Here is a 21,328-nt window from a genome sequence, read left to right as displayed (position 1 = left end):
TTTGAAAAAAAACCAAAAAAAAGAAAATAAAAACCAAAAAGAAAAAAAAAATCGATTTTTTTATATTTTTTTCAGCAATTTTGTAAATAAACCTGTGATTTTTAGGTAAAAAATGTAAAAAAAAATATATTTGTGATCTTTAAGTATTTTTTTTATGCATTTTTATGATTTTTAGGGTTTTTTGGTTTTCCATATAACCCTTTCCTTATATATATATATATATATATATATATATATATATATATATATATATATATATATATATATATATTAAAGGAGAGAAGGGTGTAACAGCCAAATTTTCAGAAAATTTTTAAACTTTTAATTTCATAAACATCATCATAAGAGGTACAAAAATCTCATTACATATCCATATTATTTTAGAATTCAGAGTACAAAAAACTAAATGTGAAAACACTGGAGAATGCACGCCACGCCATCAAGCCAGGCCCTTCCCTTATTGATAGAAGTACCTGAAACATTTAATAAAACTGTAAGCACAAGCTTAGTGAGTTTCCCACCCACACAAATCATATAATCACATAATTCCATGCACACACATATACATACAAGTTTGCCATGCACTCCCTCGATGGTCTTCAATGGAATGTCATGGGCTACCCCCATGGTCTTGTTTCCCCATGCCATGGGCTCCTCCCATGGTCTTGCCAAGTGCCATAGGCTCCCCCTATGGTCTGCACATAAGTCCACATATAAATCCACTAACAAACAATTACATATTCCCATGCGAAATGTTTCATAATCAATAATGGGCCGACCTTGATTCCTTCGACCCATGAGAGTGGTGAGAAGGCTCACCTCAATACTGAACAGTAGCTGACTAGGTCCCAGCTTCGAATATCAACTATACTCGACCCCTAAACAGAAACAACTCCTTAAATACAACTCCAAATGCCCAAACACCCCTTAAAAGTCAAACTTGGTCAAGGACTAAAGTCAAAGGTCAAAGTCAACGGTCCGAGTTGACCCAACTCGCCGAGTTGTCCTTCAACTCGTCGAGTTTCTCCACTAATTGCACAGATCATGAAAACTCGCAACAACTCGCCGAGTCCTCCTAATAAACTTGTCGAGTTAGCTAGGAATCAAACAGCTTAATGCATTAAGTTGTTTACATTGAATCTAGAAGCTTCCATTCTCAGATCTCCTCCCCAAATGATGTCTAGAAGGGTAAAGTTTCCAACTTTACCCTTAAAACCACCACAATGAACCCAAACCCGAATCCCTGACTTAATGGAGTGAGGCTTAACCCATTAAGCCCTTAAACTCTCAAAACATAGTCCCAAAACACAGATTTGGCACCCCAAGACTGGAATAACACGTAAAGTTTCCAAGTTTACGTCCATTCATGCAAGAAAGGAACCCTAGGGCCCAAAATGGCTTAATAAAGGACTTAATGCATGGATGGGACATAGGACCTAGAAAAGCTTGCAACTTTATGCCAAGAGAGGTCATGAAGGGGTCAGATCTAACATAATTACTCCTGGAACCCTTAACCTTTTGGACACCCAACCATATACCCAAAAATAAGCTCAAACATCCAACGAAGAGATCTAGAAGATAACAACACAAGGTATCGACTTTATATCTCAAAAGAACTACAACCAATGGAGAGTTTCTGGATCAAAAGCCTTCCTTCCAAACTAAGCACCTTCAACTTCAAAGCTCTTTCCAAAGAATACTAAAATCCACCTCTTCAAGCTCACCACAAGCTCACACACTGAACCTTGGAGGATAATGCATGAAATTAGGGTTTTCTGGACAATAAGGTTGGTAAAGTGGCCAACCAATAGATTTAAGGTCCTTAAATAGGGTGCAAAACCTAAAATTAGGGTTTTCTTCACAACCCCCAACTCGCCGAGTTAGGACACCCCCACTCTCCTAGTTGGGCCAAAAATGTTTACGGCCATAACCCCTTCGACACGATGAGTTGGAGCCTCGAACTCGTCAAGTCCGCACAGAAAATACAATAAATTATAGAGTTTAACTAATACCAGATCCAAGCGTTAAAAATCTCCCCCACTTGAATTAGACTTCGTCCTCGAAGTCCGCTGCATCAAACAACCCTGGGTAATGCTCTCTCATCTCCTCCCCGGGCTCCCACGCCCGTTCTGAGCCTTTCCGATGCTGCCACTACACCTTAACTAACTTCACTTCTTTGTTCCGCAAAGCTTTTGTTTTTCTGTCCAAAATCGTAATGGGCTTCTCAACGTAGTTAAGGCTCTCATCCACCTGAATATTATCCAATGACATAACTTAAGCCTCATCGGGTACACATTTCTGAAGCTGAGACAAGTGTTATGGATCTGACTGAGCTCCTCCAGGAGATCCAATCGATAAGCAACCTTGTCGACTCGGGCATAAATCTTGAACGGGCCAAGAAATCGGGGCCCCAGCTTGCCCCTCTTTCGAAACCGAATAACGCCCTTCCATGGCGACACCTTCAACAAAACAAAATCCCCCACCTGAAACTCGAGATCTGAACGACGCCGTTTAGCATAACTTTTCTAACGGCTCTACGCGACTCGCAACCTGTCACGCACCTGCTGAATCAACTCGGTGGTCTTAAGCACCACTTCGGTGCTTCCCATAACCCGATGGCCTACCTCCCCCCAAAAAACTGGAGTCCTACACCTCCGACCATACAATATTTCAAACGGGGGTCGGTCAATACTAGCATTATAACTATTGTTATATGAGAATTCTGCTAGTGGAAGATAAGTATCCCAACTTCCTCCGAAATCCAATACACAAGCCCGGAGCATATCCTCGGGCGTTTGAATCGTCCGCTCGCTCTGACCATCGGTATGGGGGTGATAAGCAGTGTTGAAATGCAATTGAGTACCCAACTCCTCATGAAACTTCCTCCAAAATCTGGAGGTGAAACGAACATCACGGTCTGAGACCACAGATATCGGCACTCCGTGCCTGACCACCACTTCCCGCACATAAATGTCTGCTAGTTTCTCGGCGGAGATACTATCGGAGATCGGAATAAAATATGCACTCTTGGTCAAACTATCCACAATAACCCAAATGGCATCCACACCCCGTGCGGTCTTAGGTAGCTTCGTGATAAAATCCATGGTGATCTCTTCCCATTTCCACATGGTAATAGGTGGTGGCTGCATCTTGTCGCGAGGCCTCTGATGTTCGGACTTGACCTTCCTGCAGGTCAAACACCACTCGGCAAACCACGCAACCTCCCGCTTCATGTAGGGCCACCAATAACTCAATCTCAGGCCTCGATGCATCTTTGTGGCCCCCCGGATGGATAGAAAATTTGGACTTGTGCGCCTCCTCCAAGATTCTTTGCCTCACACCCCCAGATGCCGGAACCCAAACTCTGCCACACCGAGTCAATAACCGTCGACCATCTCGAACAAAAAACATAATTTTCCCCCAAATCCACTCGATCTTCCAGTTCTCCCTTTTTAAACCCTCCACCTGTGCCTCCTTAATCATATCCAAAAAAGGTGAAATCACTGTCATCCTCAAGCAAACATCTCGAATCGGGGCACTTTCCGTCTTACGGCTCAAAGCATCGGCTACCACATTGGCTTTCCCGGGATGGTACAAGATCTCACAGTCATAATATTTCACCACATCTAACCACCGCCTCTGATGCATATTCAAATTTTGTTGATCCATCAGATACTTCAAACTCTTGTGATCGGTGAAGATGGTAGATCGTACCTCATAGAGATAATGCCTCCTAATCTTGAGGGCAAAAACCACTGCCCCTAACTCCAAATCATGAGTGGAGTAATTCGCCTCGTGAGGCTTCAGCTGCCTCGAGACATAAGCGATCACATGCCCCCTCTGCATCAGCACAACTCCTAACCCAGAAATAGAAGCGTCACAATATACTAAAAAATCATCCAATCCCTCGGGTAGAGCTAGAATCGGGGCCTCACATAACTTCTGCCTCAATGTCTCGAAAGCTGACTGCTGATCTGGACCCCACCGAAAGGTCACACTGTTCTTGGTCAAATGGGTCAAGAGTACAACAATTTTGGAGAAATCCTGGATGAATCTCCGATAATACCTTGCTAATCCTAAGAAACTCCTGATCTCGGATGCGTTTTTCGGAACCTCCCAACGCATTACCGCCTCAATCTTGGCGGGATCCACCAAAATACCCTCTTGGTTGATGATGTGCCCCAGAAACTGCACCTCACGCAACCAAAACTCGCACTTGGAGAATTTGGCATAAAGCGTCTCCCTCCTCAAGGTCTCCAACACTTCTCTCAAATGTTGCCCATGCTGCTTCTTGGTCTTAGAATAGACCAAAATATCATCAATGAAAACAATCACAGACCGATCCAACATTGGTCTGCAAACCCGGTTCATAAGATCTATGAACGCTGCTGGAGCTTTGGTGAGCCCAAATGGCATCACCATAAACTCATAATGACCATAACGAGTTGTGAACGCCATCTTCGGTATGTCTTCATCTCGGATCCTCATCTGATGATATCTTGACCGAAGTTCAATCTTGGAAAACCATGAAACATTCTGAAGCTAATCGAACAAATCATCAATCCTAGGAAGCGGATAACGGTTCTTCACCGTTAGCTTGTTCAGCTCCTGATAATCAGTACACATCCTGTGCAACCCGTCCTTCTTTTTCACGAACAAAATCGGTGCTCCCTAGGGGGAACTGCTCGGACGAATGAATCCCCGGTCTAGCAGTTCCTGTTGTTACGTAGACAACTCCTGCATCGATGGCGGCGCTAGGCGATACGGCGCCTTGGCTATAGGAGTCACGTCAGGCACTAAATCAGCACGGAACTCCGCTTGCCTCTCGGGAGGCACCCCATGCAACTCCTCTGGAAATACATCAGGACAATCTCGAACAATCGGTACCCTGCTCATATCTGGCGCGTTCTCCACCCTCGTATCCGACACATAAGCCAAAAACCCAGAACAACTCTGCTAAAGGAGTCTCCTAGCCCTCACAGTCGAGCAGAGAGTTAGCCCATGCGAGGCTCTCTCTCCATGAATAACCAGTTCTCCCCCACTTGGCATTCGAACCCTCACCAACTGACGTTCGCAATCTATCATGGCCCCATTGGACCCCAAGCAATCCATCCCGACGATCACCTTCAATCCTCGCAGAGGAATCGGAACAAAATCGATAGGAAACCTCTCCCCGAACATATTTAGAATACTCATCTGAAATACCCTCGCAGTACTCACAGTGCGGTCATCTACAATCTCTATCTCGAGTAGGGAATCCAAAGTCCCCGGAATATCATGGAACTTCTTGTTGAGCGCAAGAGATACAAAATATCGGGTAGCCCCCGAATCAAAAAGAATCTAAGCCGACAAACCATTGACCAAAAAGGTCCCTATATAAAATCATAACATCATAAGCATAAAGATAACATAAACAAGACAGAAATAGATCACATATCAGTCAAGACATCAGGCGCTGCTCGGGCCTCCTCGGTAGTCAGCTGAAATGCGAGGCTCTTCACCCTTGGAGCTTCCGCCTTGATCGGGCAGCCATCAGTAATCCTCATCATGGCGGCCATAGGCGCCACCACTGCTCCTCCTCCTCTAACCAACCTCAGACAATCGGCCTTTTTATTACCAGTCTGGTTGCAGTGGAAACAAATCAAGCCCTTCTTGGGGCAATCCTAGCTCATGTGACCCGGTTGGCCATACGCATAACATGCTGAGCCCGCTATTCGGCAGGCTCCATTGTACGACTTACCGCACTTGACGCAATGGCCACAACCCTGCTGGCCCCTGCTGAGAGGATCAGAGGTCTTAGGCTTCTTGGCCTGACCCACTGCTGCCTGAACTTGCTCCGGCTTCCGCTTCGTGCGGAGCTCTACCTCAATCTCCCGTTCTCGGGCCTTCTCCACCATCTCATTCAGGGTCTTGCACCCTGATAAACTCACAAACTCCCGAATATCATCCCTTGGCATGGAATGATACCTAGTCTTCTTCATCTCCTCATCCGTAGTGTACTGCAGAACCAAAAGTGCCCTCTCTCGAAACTTGGCGATGATTTCCGCCACAGTTTCAATAGTCTGTTGTAGATCCTGGAGCTCTCTCACCAAACACTGCACCTCAATGGATGGTGCAAACTCCTGATCAAACCTCCTCACAAACTCCTCCCAATTCATCTCATCCACCCCTGCTGATCCCACCTCTCGAATCACCTCATCCCACCAGTCTCGTTCTTGATCCCTCAACATACAAGATGTGAACCCCACCTTTTCCGCCTCGGGACAAAAACTCGTACTGTAACACCGTAAATTTTCAAAACAAATTTTTCATTTTAAAATCACATAATTCTCATAACATATTTCACAAAAATCCTGTTTGTTTAATTTACAAAATGCAACTTCATAATTGTTTGATTATTAATCCAGGATCCTCAAAACATAACTCTTTCTCTTCTGTGTACAATCAAGCCGGCGCCTTCTCGCGATCCTGAGACGAACCTGAAACACATATCACATAACACGGTAAGCACGAAACTTAGTGAGTTCCCCGAAATACCACACATATCTCATTAGCCTCTCATGGCTATACTCAGATAAGACCCTACGGTCAATGTGTCTCAGTGGGACCCTCCGGTCCCACAACTCAGGTGGACCCTCCAGTCCTAACTCAGTAAGCTCAGAAGAATACACAATATAAATCACAAAGACATAATGCATGATATCACAATACTCAATATAAGCACATAATACCCTCCGGTCACACAAAGGTTACCACACTAGGTAAGTATAGTGAGAAGAATCACCTCGGATGAGGAACAACTCCTATAGATGCTGCTGCTGCTCCGGCCTCTAACACTGGACCAAATCCACAATTACCCAATTAAGATCTAAGTCCAAATCCTAACTCTTTAGGTCTAAAGGTAGTCCACTAACTAGCCAATCAATAACCTAAAACTCATGGGGCCCACCAAGGCCCAATAATGAATGGGCTATCTCGAGGCCCAACTCTCAAGTCCAAGTGACAAGCCCAACACAAGGGCCCAAGGCATATATATAATATTTCTCTGCTCAAAATCTCTAGCACACAACCCTAAAGATCCAGGCTCAACCCTTAAGGCCCATTATAATATTTAGCCCAAAAAGCCTACAGCGAGGTTACGCGGGGCGTACCTCCCTTGGTACACTCAGCGTACACAAGCATGCACGGAATATAATCGGGGGCACCAACCCAGTACGTGGGGCATACTAGGATTACGCTCGGCGTACGTCCAGTATGGCTTTTCTCACTTTCTTGGTCTTAACCCGTTAAGACCTTAGCGCATATCACAGATCTAGACTCCCTAGAGGCTCTTACTCCATAAAGTCTGTGACTTTAAGCCTTTGCATGGCTGATAAAGTCACAAACACCCAAAACTCTCATTTTCTCATCTCAAAATGCACATATCTAACGCATGGGTTGATTCAAACGTCCAAGTCTTGATTTTTATGACTCTACACCACTTAAGATACTCAAAGGAGTTGATAATAAACTCTGGAGCTCAATATCTCATAAAGTCTCCAACTTTGGAACTAAAACCCTAAAATACACTAAAATGATACACAAATCAAAAGAGTGAGAAAGCTTTGAGCTTTATACCTCAACATGAAGCTTCTAACTCAGATAAGCTCAGATCCAATGCCTGGAATACCACTCCATCTTCTTTAAGGCTCCTTCTTCACTCCAAAGAAACACAAGATCACTCAATAGCTCACAAATGGACACACAAGCTCAATGGACGAGTATTTAGGGTTTAAGAGGGTTGATTTTCTGAGGATGGTGGCCAGGAATGAAGCCATCTTATTGTTTATATAGGAACACCCCCTCATTTAGGATTTTCACTTTGTGCCTAGTACGCCCAGCGTACCCTCTGGTACACCCAACGTACTAGGTGGATCCGCTTAAAAGTCACGCACATGAGTACGCTAAGCGTACACACACATACACCCAGCGTACTCAGCTGCCACCTTTCTCAAGTAAGGGACTTATCCTGCCAAAACTTCAAACTTCCATAGTTTCCTCGATATAACTCTGTTTCCAATGAACCTCATATCCACGGAAAGGTGACGAGAAGCCCTACGCTTCTAGGAACTCGTCGTAGCCCCGAGGCTTCCTCGTGCCCAGGTTGCGGCCCACGAACCCTAAATCACGGACGATCCGAAACAGGATGTTACAATTCTCCCCCACTTGAATTAGATTTCGTCCTCGAAATCGCTCCTTATCAACACATAGATCGAACCCAATAACCCGAGAAGTACCACCGAAAGGACCTCATAACATACAACAATCTCTTCCAAAGTCACCTGAACCCAACAGGAGCTCCCGACCCCGAAGAAGGACAGACCCTTCTGCTGCTTCGGTACTCGATCTGTCTCTCTATAACTTGAAAACTCTAGTGGTCTATCTCCCTGCCAGACCACCCTTGCAAAATATCATCATGTTAATCGTTCATCGAATAACAGACTCTAAGAACACTCTATCAATTCTGATTCTCTAATTGATCTCGGTCGTAACTCAAAAGGAATGGAAAGGTCATATCCCACTAAGGACCCACCGCCTGAACAGCTATCAGAACTCTCCTGAATGAATGATCCTCAAAACTCTGTCCTCGGACACAAGAAAGCGGTCAAGCCAGCTCGGAACGATCCTCTGACACCCTTAATCATAAGCCCCAGTTCCTCTCAAATGTCCCTTCCAACACTGAGCACCAGGTCAACTCCCGACCCAATAGTGGAACCTCCAAAGGTTACCCACTGCACACCCAAAAACGACTTACCGTCTTCCTTCTCACAATAACTATCTCGACCCGTCGTGACACACAAGTCACAAAGTTCGCTTTACCCCAAACGAATACTACAACCCCATCTGAAGTCGTCTCACCTCCGACCTATGACGTCTACCACCTACTGGTTCCATGCGTCTCGTGGTTCTTTCCATACCAACGAAACTGACCCACTCCGGTCTAAGACATCATATGGAGATCAATACCCCTCAAAATGAAACCCATCTACGAATCCGGAACCTCATCTCGCTTACTCAATACACGAATTTTCCCAAACTCAAATCGAGAGTCTGATCCAACAGTAGAATTGGAACCACTCATTTCCAATATGATACTCAACCCATACTCGTAATTCGCGAATCCATGCACACACCATCTCTCTAATTCCTTCTGATTACGATAATCCCTCCTCAACCTGGGATATAACGATTCCCAACCGTCACGGAGACCCCAGTCTAGCCCTTGGTTCGGCAACCAGGTTCCCAAAGACTCAAGTGGTAAGGTTATCCAAGCCTAAGAACTCCTCTGCATCATACTCTGACTAGTGAATACTACCGCTCCCCGCATAACAGTATTCTCTCTTATCGACTACTGAGTGTTACGGTTCCCCCCGTAGTCTTAAGACGCTCCTCTAGTGACTCATGAATGCTACGGATCCCCGCAGACTTACGACACCCTTTCACTAACTCGTGAATGCTACGACTCCCCACAATATCACAACACTCTCTCGCTAACCAGTGAATACTACGGCTCCCCGCAGTACCACGACACTCCCTCGCTGACTAGTGAGTACTACGGCTCCCCGCAGTATCACATCACTCTCCCGCTATCCAGTGAATACTACGGCTCCCCGCAGTATCACGATACTCTCTCGCTCACTAGCGAATACTACGGCTCCCCGCAGTACCACGATACTTTATCCCACTGACTCATGGATGCTACGGCTCACCGTAGTCTTCAACAATCTCTCGCTCACTGAATCACCATGGGCTCACTCCATGATTTTTCTGATAATCCCAAGCGATTACTCCCACTTGGATCCACTTGATCTCTTATCACCCCATAATTTATTCATCAAGTCATCACTACACTGAGTTCACCAACTCATGCTCTGCAGCTCCACATAGATAGGTGCTTACACCCACCCAACTTATGCGCCACCACTCCTGATGTAAGTTCTCGTAGGCAAGGCACTTTTCTCAGCACAGATACACCCTTAGACAGTCCCACTCCAGCGACAATTAACTGATGGGTTCCCACTGGAACAAAAGTCACTCGGTACTCCACTCGCCATCTCACAACTCGAGTCTCAACATGACCAAAAATTAGGACATCATACTTGGGTAACTCGGTACACCATCACAGTATCTCACGATGTCTTGTCTCAACCACTGATCTTCCACTCCCGCAACTCGAAACCTCGAAATGCTCCCATCTCACAAATTGAAACATGGAGGAATCGTCGATGACTGAAAACATGTTGACGAACATCCGAAGCTCCATCCTCTACTGATCACCACCCATACGAAACTACTCATACCGACTCTGAAATTGGTTGACAAATCAACTGCTGCCCCTCCTGGAGTATAGATCACAATCTATACCTATACCCGCAAATCTCAGCTATCACCACCCATACGAAACTACTCATACCGAGCCTGAACTTGATCCTAATCCTAAACCTAAACTTCGTGTGATCATCACCATCCTCAACTGAAAATATCACAAATAACAAAGATAAGGAATTCAAAAGAGATTCCTCCTCATCGGACTTCTATGAACTATCAGGTTTGTCATTGCTTCGGGTATAGATCCTGTGCTTTCAGTAGTACGGGCCCAATACTACCTTCCACACCTACCTGTACCTTCTCCAAGGCCATACCTGCTATCCCTAAATCATCCAATCACAAAACATAACTCAAAAACACAACACTAACTCAGATCCTAGACTACCGTAGCATTCTCAACCCTCACCAAACCAGAAACCCATATTGATTATAGCAGGTTGCCCTATGCATGCAAGTTATACACAAAGAGAATCATATAGACTGTCAAATAAAGCTTCTACCCTAGACCACAACCAAACAAGGAACAGGAATAAGGAAGATTCCCTCATTCTAGGGCTATGTAATCCTAAACATGTACAACTTTGAAAGCATACACTTAGCAAATAATTCATACAACATTAGTTTCCATATATACTATAGCATGGCTAAAACATTGGGAATACTTACTTGAGCTCGGCCGATTACGCGCGTTGCATTCTCCTCTTTTTCTTACAAAATCGTTTTCAGGAAATTTAACTTTGGTTTCTTTTAAAAAGCAATTTGTTATCATTTCCTCAGTTTGAGTTCTGACACACCCAGAGGTGTGCCCGAATCCCTCAAACCAAGGCTCTGATACCAAGTTGTAACAACCAAATTTTCAGAAATTTTTTAAAATTTTAATTTCATAAACATCATCATAAGAAGTACAAAAATCTCATTACATATCCATATTATTTTAGAATTCTGAGTACAGAAAGCTAAATCTAAAAACACTGGAGAATGCATGCCACGCCATTCGGTTGGGCCCTTGCCCTTATCGATAGAAGTACCTGAAACATTTAATAAAACTGTAAGCACAAGCTTAGTGAGTTTCCTAAACACACAAATCATATAATCACATAATGTCATGCACACACATATACATACAAGTTTGCCATGGACTCCCTCCATGGTCTTCAATGGAATGTCATGGGCTACCCCCATGGTCTTGTATCCCCGTGCCATGTGCTCCTCCCATGGTCTTGCCAAGTGCCATGGGCTCCCCCCATGGTCTGCACATAAGTCCATATTTAAATCCACTAACAAACAATTACATATTCCCATGTGACATGTTTCATAATCAATAATGGGTCGGCCTTGGTGCCTTCGACCCATGAGCGTGGTGAGAAGACCCACCTCAATATTAAACGGTAGCTGACTAGGTCCCGACTCCGAATATCAGCTCTACTCGACCCCTAAACAGAAACAACTCCTTAAATACAACTCTAAATGCCCTAACACCCCTTAAAAGTCAAACTTGGTCAAGGACTAAAGTCAAAGGTCAGAGTCAACGGTCCAAGTTGACCCAACTCGCCGAGTTGTCCTTTAACTTGTCGAGTTTCTCCACTAATTGCACAGATCGGGAAAACTCACAACAACTCGCCGAGTCCTCCTAATGAACTTGTCGAGTTAGCCAGGAATCAAACAGCTTAATGCATTAATTTGTTTCCATTGAATCTAGAAGCTTCCATTCTCAGATCTCCTCCTCAAATGATGTCTAGAAGGGTAAAGTTTCCAACTTTACCCTTAAAAACCACCACAATGAACCCGAACCCGAATCCCTGACTTAATAGAGTGAGGCTTAACCCATTAAGCCCTTAAACTCTCAAAACATAGTCCCAAAACACAGATCTGGCACCCCAAGGCTGGAATAACACGTAAAGTTTCCAACTTTACGTCCATGCATGCAAGAAAGGAACCCTAGGGCCCAAAATGGCTTAATAAAGGACTTAATGCATGGATGGGACTTATGCCAAGAGAGGTTATGAAGGGGTCAGATCTAACATAATTACTCCTGGAACTCTTAACCTTTTGGACACCCAACCATATACCCAAAAATCAAGCTAAAACATCCAAAGAAGAAATCTAGAAGATAACAACACAAGGTATCGACTTTATACCTCAAAAGAACTGCAACAAATGGAGAGTTTCTGGATCAAAAGTCTTCCTTCCAAACTAAACACCTTCAACTTCAACGCTCCTTCCAAAGAATACCAAAATCCACCTCTTCAAGCTCACCACAAGCTCACACCCTCAACCTTGGAGGATAATGCACGAAATTAGGGTTTTCTTGACAAGGAGGCTGGTAAAGAGGCCAGCCAAGAGATTTAAGGTCCTTAAATAGGGTGCAAAACCCTAAAATTAGGGTTTTCTTCACAGCCGCCAACTCGCCGAGTTGGACCAAAAATGTCCGCGGCCATAACCCCTTCGACACGACGAGTTGGAGCCTCCAACTCGCCGAGTCCCCACAGAAAATACAATACATTAGGCAGTTTAACTAATACCATATCCAAGCGTTACAAAGGGCTTAGGGACAGTACCTGACTCATTCGGGTACTGTTCATCGGCTTCCGGCTATAAATTTCAGTCGGTCCAAACTACCCCTTCTACGTATTTTTACCCTGTTCTCCACCGCCACATACATTCATTCTTAGCACGCATAGAAAAGAATCAAGGAACCTAAATCGGATCTCATACACTACCATCGCTATTTGCCTCACTGTCGTTGTCGTCCTTGGTTAATCCTGCGACTTCACTCACCAAAATCGTTGTCTCCTTACCCACCTTCATGTTAAACATGTATCGCTCTTTTTTCTTCCTTTCAACGTTAATTATGTGCTAAATTCTACTTTTTTGGTCAGATCAATTGTATGTAACTGTTATTTCAATTCCATGGTTAACCGTAAAAAGACTTTGAAGTTTCTAGGTTTAGTTGTTTTTTTATGAAATTTTCATTAGTCGACTTATAGAATACCTCATTTTCCTTCAAATCTGATACTTGGTTATGCAAAATAATTATCAATTTGTTGCAATTTTAGAAATTATATTAGTAACAAGCAGTGGATGTACTATTTCCTAATTTTCAGTTGATTTTTCAATGAATTTCTTTAGAAGATAATGGATTCAGGACAACGAAGGCCTAGATGGCTTCATTACATTAATAGTTGTAAAGTTCAAGAGGATTACAAGGGAACTTTGCATTCTTCTTCTAAATCATGTTTAGAAGAATTTCCTTGTGATGGAGTCAAGTTATATGATTTTGCAGATGACACCAAATGTCACACCCCGACTGACGGCGAAAACGTAAATAGTAATATATTATTACTGTTTATGTTATTGATCATAGTTATTGAACAGTAAAAAAATATAACATAAATAGTAATATATTATTACTAAAAAAGAGATTACAATAATATTTAGAGTTATAATAATCTGATGTTTTAAAAAGTAGAGTACTATCTAATGTGACATCACTTATTTATAGGTGGTTGCAACTTCACGACTTGACTTCAGGGAGTGCGAACTTCCATCTCTTGGTTTCCTATGAATACATGTAGTTTTGAAAACGTCAACATGATGTTGGTGAGTTCACAGGTGTGTAGTGTTGTATCAAAAGTAATTTTTATACTAAAAGTATTTGTTTTATCGTATATAAGAGTTTTCTTACTTATAATAATTGAGTGTACTTTTTATCACTAAAAAGTGTACATTTAGTATATAAGTATTTATGTGACTTATAATTATAGATACCAGTAAAACCTCCTAAGTATAGGTAACATGTGTATAAGTGTTTATTAGATTTATATTATTAGATACTTGTAGGATTTAGTGAATGTATGTGCATCCAGGCAGTAATGAATGTATGTGCCCTCCACGCATAAGTGTATGTATGTGCCTTTCAAGCAGTAGTGAATGTAGGTGCCTCCTAGTCAATAGTGAATGTATGTGCCCTCCAGGCAGTAGTGAATGTATGCTTTATATGTTTGTACATTTGTATGTTTCTACGTTTGTATTTAGGGTTTTCAATTAGAGTATTGATAGTACATAACTATTGTATAGTTCCGGAATTCGAGCTTTGACGATATATAACTACTGAATAGTTTTGTTATTGAGTGTGTCTTAAACTTAAAACAAAAAACAAAATCACTATAACAAGGTTCGATCGGTATAAGGTTCCTACTAAAAATTTGACAACATAACGGTTGGGTATAATAAATATTTTATATTATTCGGGTAGAGTAACGACATAATATATATATATATATATATATATATATATATATATATATATATATATATATATATATATATAGAGAGAGAGAGAGAGAGAGATAGGTTCAGGTGTTCAAAGTAATTATTGTGTGATTGTATGCATAAATGTGGGTCAATCAAAATTAAATAAATAAATAAATAAATAAGGGTAATTTAATAATTTGATTAATAACTTCCACAAATACTCCCTATGATCTTGATAGTTATATTGACTTTTAACCTAATTTCTTTCCCTTTTTATTTACAGCCGTTCTTATTCATTCATCACTCTAAAAAACCCTATTCGGCCTAATTCTTTCCCTACAAATATTTCATCGGCACCTTCAAAGTCAAAGATCTTAACTCGTCTTGAAATTGGCGGTGTAAATGTGTAATTGTTGCAAAGTTTTGAATGTGGTCTCGGGCTCGACAAAGCATAGGCGTTATTCTTATATGTAAGGCCAGAATCTTCACAATTCCTTTTGCATTCCTCCTTTTAGTTTATATTTTTTCTTTACTCCTTGTTTGTACGTCCAAAAGTTAAACCGAAAAACTTTTTTTTGGTGTGTTTTACTTGGAATCAAACAGGAAGCAATAAATTTTAATTTTTGCTTCTACCATGCTAATTTCGATTCCTTCACAGGAAAAAAAATCCTTTTTTTCATTATTCATAATAATGAGCAATAACCAAAAAACTATGCCTCCTTTTTTCTTGACATTTTTTTACTTTCATTAGATCTAGAAGCTTTTATTGTAATCTATATGCCAATTCTAAACTGTTTATGGAGTTTTTGGCTTGTGGCTATGGGAGGATTTCGTCTATTTTGAGATTTAAAGTTCAAAATTCAACCATATTTTTAAAACTAAGATATATTATTGAATCGCATGTTATATCTATTTGACTTTCATAGTAAGTTTTCTTTTTATTTGTATTAACTTGATTGTTTTTTATATAAAACAATGATGACAAAAACTTGTTTCCTGAAGCATTTGTGTTGTGTGGAGATTTAATGAGTTTTTTATTTTAATATTCATTATATGATGGTTTTCAATTTCATGGATGGTTGGTCATCTCTAAGAGGCGTCCAAGTTGTCACAAATTTTACTCCTCCTTTCTGTGTATGATTCATATATTTGTCCATCAACTTATGAAACTACTTTCTAGTAATCCCTTAGTGGTTTGTGTATTTTATACAATTCCAATTCTATCGGAATGGAATCACGAATTCAAATTCTATCGGAATAGAAACATGAATTCTAATTTTGTTGGTATGGAATATGAATATTTTCTCATTGATTATACATGTTCTACAATTTTTGGTTATTGGTTTTGGTGCAGTTAACAAGTCCGCATATTTTTCCAAAGGAATATAGTTTTTTATGTATCATTTGCTAATGCGTTATTGGATTCTAAACTACAATTGGATTTGTTTTCACAGAAGTTGATGCTTGAAGAAGTTGATGCTTGAAGAAGTTGATGCTTGAAGAACAGATAACAAAATTGAAAGTGTTTCTTAGCAACATTATTCTTTTAGAATGAATTAGTGTATTTGTTAGATTTTGATGTTTTTTTTCCCGATTTGAAAGTTTTTTAGTTTTATTCTTTAACAATAAATGTAATTCTTAGCAATTGTTACATGTATTCTATAAGAATTAATGTAATTTTTGTTTTAATTCTTCATTTGATGGTTCGAGAATTTTGTTATTCTACAAGAAATTTTTAAAGTCATGATCAAGAAATATGTTCAAGAATATTTTTATTATTTTATGGTTCAAAATTTTTTTTATTTTTGAATATACTCAAACATATTCTGTCAGAATGTCCGAATTAAAAACCTTATAATTCGTAAAATCGGATTTTTAAAATTAATAGAATCTATGATCCTTTAAAATATGCAAATTTCATTTATTAAATCTATATTAATTGACTAAAATAACCTTCTAGTTAAATTAGATGGTATGTTTTAATTATATTTAATTCAGTAATATGTATTAATCACTTTCTTAAAATAAGTAAAATGATTGGCCCACAATCATTCATACATTCACACAATAATTAGTTAGAATATAATAACCTAAGCCTATATATATATATATATATATATATATATATATATATATATATATATATATATATATATATATATATATTTGTTATTCATTTTAAATGAGCAGATGAATGGCATAATATTTAACTATTATCCATTTAAAACGGGTAGAATAACGCCATTATTTATCCATTATCCATTTTCAAACCAGTAGGATAACGATATGATATAACTAAATTTTTGTATAAACAAAAATACCATAGGGCGATTTTAATATATAAAAACTAATTAATGAAGCATGTATTCCCCCTCCCTAAATTTGAGAAAGAGCTTAAAAAATGGGTCGTGAACTCACCATCGTAGCGTGCTTTCAACTAGGTTGGGTTGCGGTCGGAGGCATTGGGAAGCTCGGGGCCGCTCGGGTAGAAGGAAGGGCTTATTCTGGAAAAATGAGAGGGAAAGCAGAATATCTTTGGTGTGCAAACTCTGCTGCTCGAGCTTGCTATTTATAGGAGCTAAAAAGTAAGGCGCGTCGTGCCAAGCGTGTCGCGCTCAGGAGTGTTGGCTCCACCCGGGTAATGACATGTGTCTACCACTCGCTCCTCCACGTCGATGAAGTCTTCGCGAATCTGGGCGTCAGGAGGCCACATGGCGCACTCTGGGCGTGTCATGTCACCTTTATCGGGTAAAACCTTGAATCTTCAAAAATTATAACTTTTGCATACGGAATCCATTTTCGACGTTTTTTATATCCACGTGTTTGTATCGACGAGTACTACTTTTAGATTGTATTAGCTAATTTAGACTTCATTTTTAACTTATATTTTTATAAGGGGTGTATCCTAAATGATTTTGAAAAAATCATAACTCTCTCATACGGACTCCGTTTTCAGCGTTCTTTGTTTCATCGATTGACGGTTTACAGTGCATGATTTGTTTTTAAAGCTCCCTCCCATGTTTTTGCTGCTTGGGATTAAAATAATATATTCATTATCAACAAAGGAAGCATCAATAAGTATGTTTGGTGAATCTGTTCCATTAAATAGATTGTGTACACTTTTTCATTCATTATATATGTAAAATAACTATATCCCCATCTTATTTTGAAGAACTATTTACAGATTTTCACAGCCATTACAGGTGAAGGGACAGAGAATATGATTTTGCGGGCAAGTGTTTTTAAAGGCCATACACTCATGTGATGTATTTGATATTTTCTTCTTTATTCGCTTGCAAATAATCTAGATGTGTTATCAAAATTATGTTGCATAGAAGGCTAAATGTGGCGTCCTTCACAAGGTTATTCCACTTTTTCTGAAAATAAATTCATAGAGATCAGCTTTTAACGGTAAGTAGATCAATTTTAAAACCCAAAGTTTATGTAGTTCCATGAAATTCATGCAAAACTTCAATATGAACGCTGATGTTCATAAACTTGCCTCATTTTTTTCTACACAATAGTTTAATTTAGCTTTTAATCAATTGCAGATAAATTCAAGAATCATGTATGACTATAGTTTAATTTAGCTTTTAATCAATTGCAGATAAATTCTAGAATCATGTATGACTTTCATTTATGGAATAATAAGTACGAAGCCTTTTAGAAAAAAAAAATTTGGAAACAACAAATATTTTATATATAATAACGTCTACATGATTAGCAAGAAGCTAGATCACGAGCAATACATGATAAAATTAAAATACATAGATTTAGACAAAAGGAGATATGCTCCACTCAATCCACCTAGCTTTCACACCTTCAGTTCTATATTTGAACCAAGTATACGTCTGGGAGATCACTTCATCCACCACTTTTTTATGGTACGTCCTTATTTGTTTAAATACTATGTTGTTTCTTGCCACCCATATGAACCATAATAGTCCATTGAAAGCTGCATTAATCCTTTCTTTCTTACGTGGGAAGCTTCCCCAGTTCGCCACAATATTAAGAAGATCTGCCACACCATTGAACTGAGTAGTAGGTATTTCACACCATTTTAGAATCCATTGTTGGGCCTCCATCGCAAATCTGCAGTTGATTAGAATATGATCACATGTTTCTTTTTCCTCATTACAAAGCAGACAAGTATCAGTTTGTACTTGTATGCCTCTAGCTTCCAGATTGGCTGCAACCAGTAATTTTTTTAACAAAGCTCTCTATATGAAGCAACTTATCTTCAGTGGAACCACATTGGACCAACTGATTTTTGTAATTTTCTGCGAGTTAGAAGCTGTGGAGACCAATAATTTCCTTAGAGTGCCTACAGTGTACCGACCATCCTTGTTCCAGTTAAATCTAAAACCATTTTCGAGTGGAAGTGTGTTGACATTAGCAAGCATGGAGCATAGGCTTATATAATCATTCGCCACCTCGTCTTTCATATACTGTGTTTTCCAATTCCAATTGAAGCCTCCTATTTTGATCCTATCAACAATTAAGCATAGTTTTGCAGATTCTAACTCATATAAGCGAAGGAAACGTTCTTGAAGTGTAAGAGGACCACACCATCTATCCTTCCAAAAAAGGAAGGATGAGTTTGAACCATGTATTATTGTGAACATTTCATGGTAATTAACATCAAATCCGGGTAGGGATTGGATCGCCTTTGCTGAAACATCCCATAAACACGATCCAAAAATTCCGTTTTAATTTATAAACAAAACCATAGTAATCAAAATCATCTCATAAAAACATAAGTGAAAATATCTCAAAACATCATATCAAACATTGTATCAAAATCATATATCCAAATATCAGACTAAATCATCCCAGGCTAAACGTTGTGGTGTGTGCGATGCAGTCATCCCGAGCTCTTCCCCTTACTAGCGGAAGTACCTGAAACCAAAACTGAAAACTGTAAGCACGAACCTTAGTGAGTCTCCCCAAACTACCACATACCATACATATAATCACATAATCACATACATTGGGCCTTGCTCGCTACATTGGGCCCCACCCGGCATTGGACCGAAGTCCGGCATCGGGCCCTGCCCGGCATTGGACCGAAGTCCGATATACATATAACATATCAACAAGCATATAACATAAACACATAACATAAACATATAAACATTCCTCGGGCTTGCCCCGACATCGGATCGAAGCCCAGAACATATAAACATAACATATAAGCTAAACATTCCTCGGGCTTGCCCCGACATCGGACCGAAGCCCGGAACATATACACATAACATATAAGCTAAATATTACTCGCCTTGGCATCGGACCGAAGCCCGGAACACATAAACAAACACATGCAAGAATCACGAAGACATCAAGCATACAAACATTCATCGGGCTTTCGTCGGCATCGGACCGAAGTCTGGAAACATATAACCTACATCGGGCTAACCCCAGCATCGGACCGAAGTCCGACATACGCTAACATACATAAACGGGCCGGCATTAGTGCCTTCGACCCGTTCCTACTGGAGGAAAACTCACCTCAAATGTCGAGTGAAGTAGTTGAACGTCTCTGCTCCTGCAACTGGCTCTACTCACGCCCTATACAAAAAAACCCCTTAGATACCATTCCTTACATCAAGACCCCTTCACGGGTCAACCTTGCTCAAAGTCAAGGTCAAAGTCAAAGTCAACGCTCAGTCAAAGTCAAAGTCAACTATCCGAGTTGACTCAACTCGTCGAGTCATCCTCCTGAATCGTCGAGTTCCCTTGCTACTCGTAGTCGTGATAAAACGAGTCAACTCGTCGAGTCCCTTCACAGACTCGTCGAGTTCTACCTTGTACAAAATCGGGACAAATCGACACAACTCGTTGAGTCCCTCTCTGGACTCACCGAGTTCCTCAGTCTGTTTTGCCCATCTTAATGGATTAAGCCCCTACTCTTCAGATCTAAGCTTCATGCTTCTCATATACACTGAAAATGTCCTTTTAAGGGTAAAGTTTCCAACTTTACCCATTAATACCTTTACTTAATGGGTTTAGCTCAAACCCTAACTCTTTAGGACCTAGATCTTGGTCCACAAGCCATCCATACTCCAAACTAAAGCATACAAACAGAGATCTAGACCCTAATCACTACTTGAACACGTAAAGCTTCCACCTTTCACTCCATGCATGGCCTTTTGGAGCTTAAAAGGCCAAAATGACATCCTATGGCTTGCATGGGGCTTCAATGGCCATAAAGTTTGCACCTTTATGCCATGAAAGCCCTTCATGATTCCAGATCTGTCACACCCCGGCCGATGGCGGAAGCACCGGCGTTGCGACGTGAAACGTTGGTTCATAGTTAACAACATACATCGAATATTATAGGATTAAAATAACATTACATTCTTCCAAAGTATGAAAAAGAAGAAATACATTGTTTAGTAAATCCCAAACGAGACTAATACATAATTCAAGTTCTATAAAGCATATAACAAGTGGACCGGTTACTCGGTCAATAGTTTATTTAAGTAGAAATATCCTCCTTACCCTGTGAGCATTCCTCCAGCTTTTAAGATCCTGAAGATACATAAGTTTAAAAATACGTCAACAAAAATGTTGGTGAGCTTTATAGGTTTAGACTCCAATGGTTTATAATTAAAAATATATTTGTGACCTTTTAAGATTATAAAAATGTATTTAGTCCGCACTTGTAATCCCATACAAGTAAAATAGTTTGGTTTATTGTTCATAA

Source organism: Lactuca virosa, chromosome 4 (assembly GCF_052849685.1).
Source record: "Lactuca virosa cultivar CGN04683 chromosome 4, Lactuca_virosa_CGN04683_v6, whole genome shotgun sequence".
Classification (NCBI taxonomy): domain Eukaryota; kingdom Viridiplantae; phylum Streptophyta; class Magnoliopsida; order Asterales; family Asteraceae; genus Lactuca; species Lactuca virosa.
The sequence above is the reverse complement of the archived record's forward strand: the minus strand, read 5'-3'. Positions refer to the sequence as shown.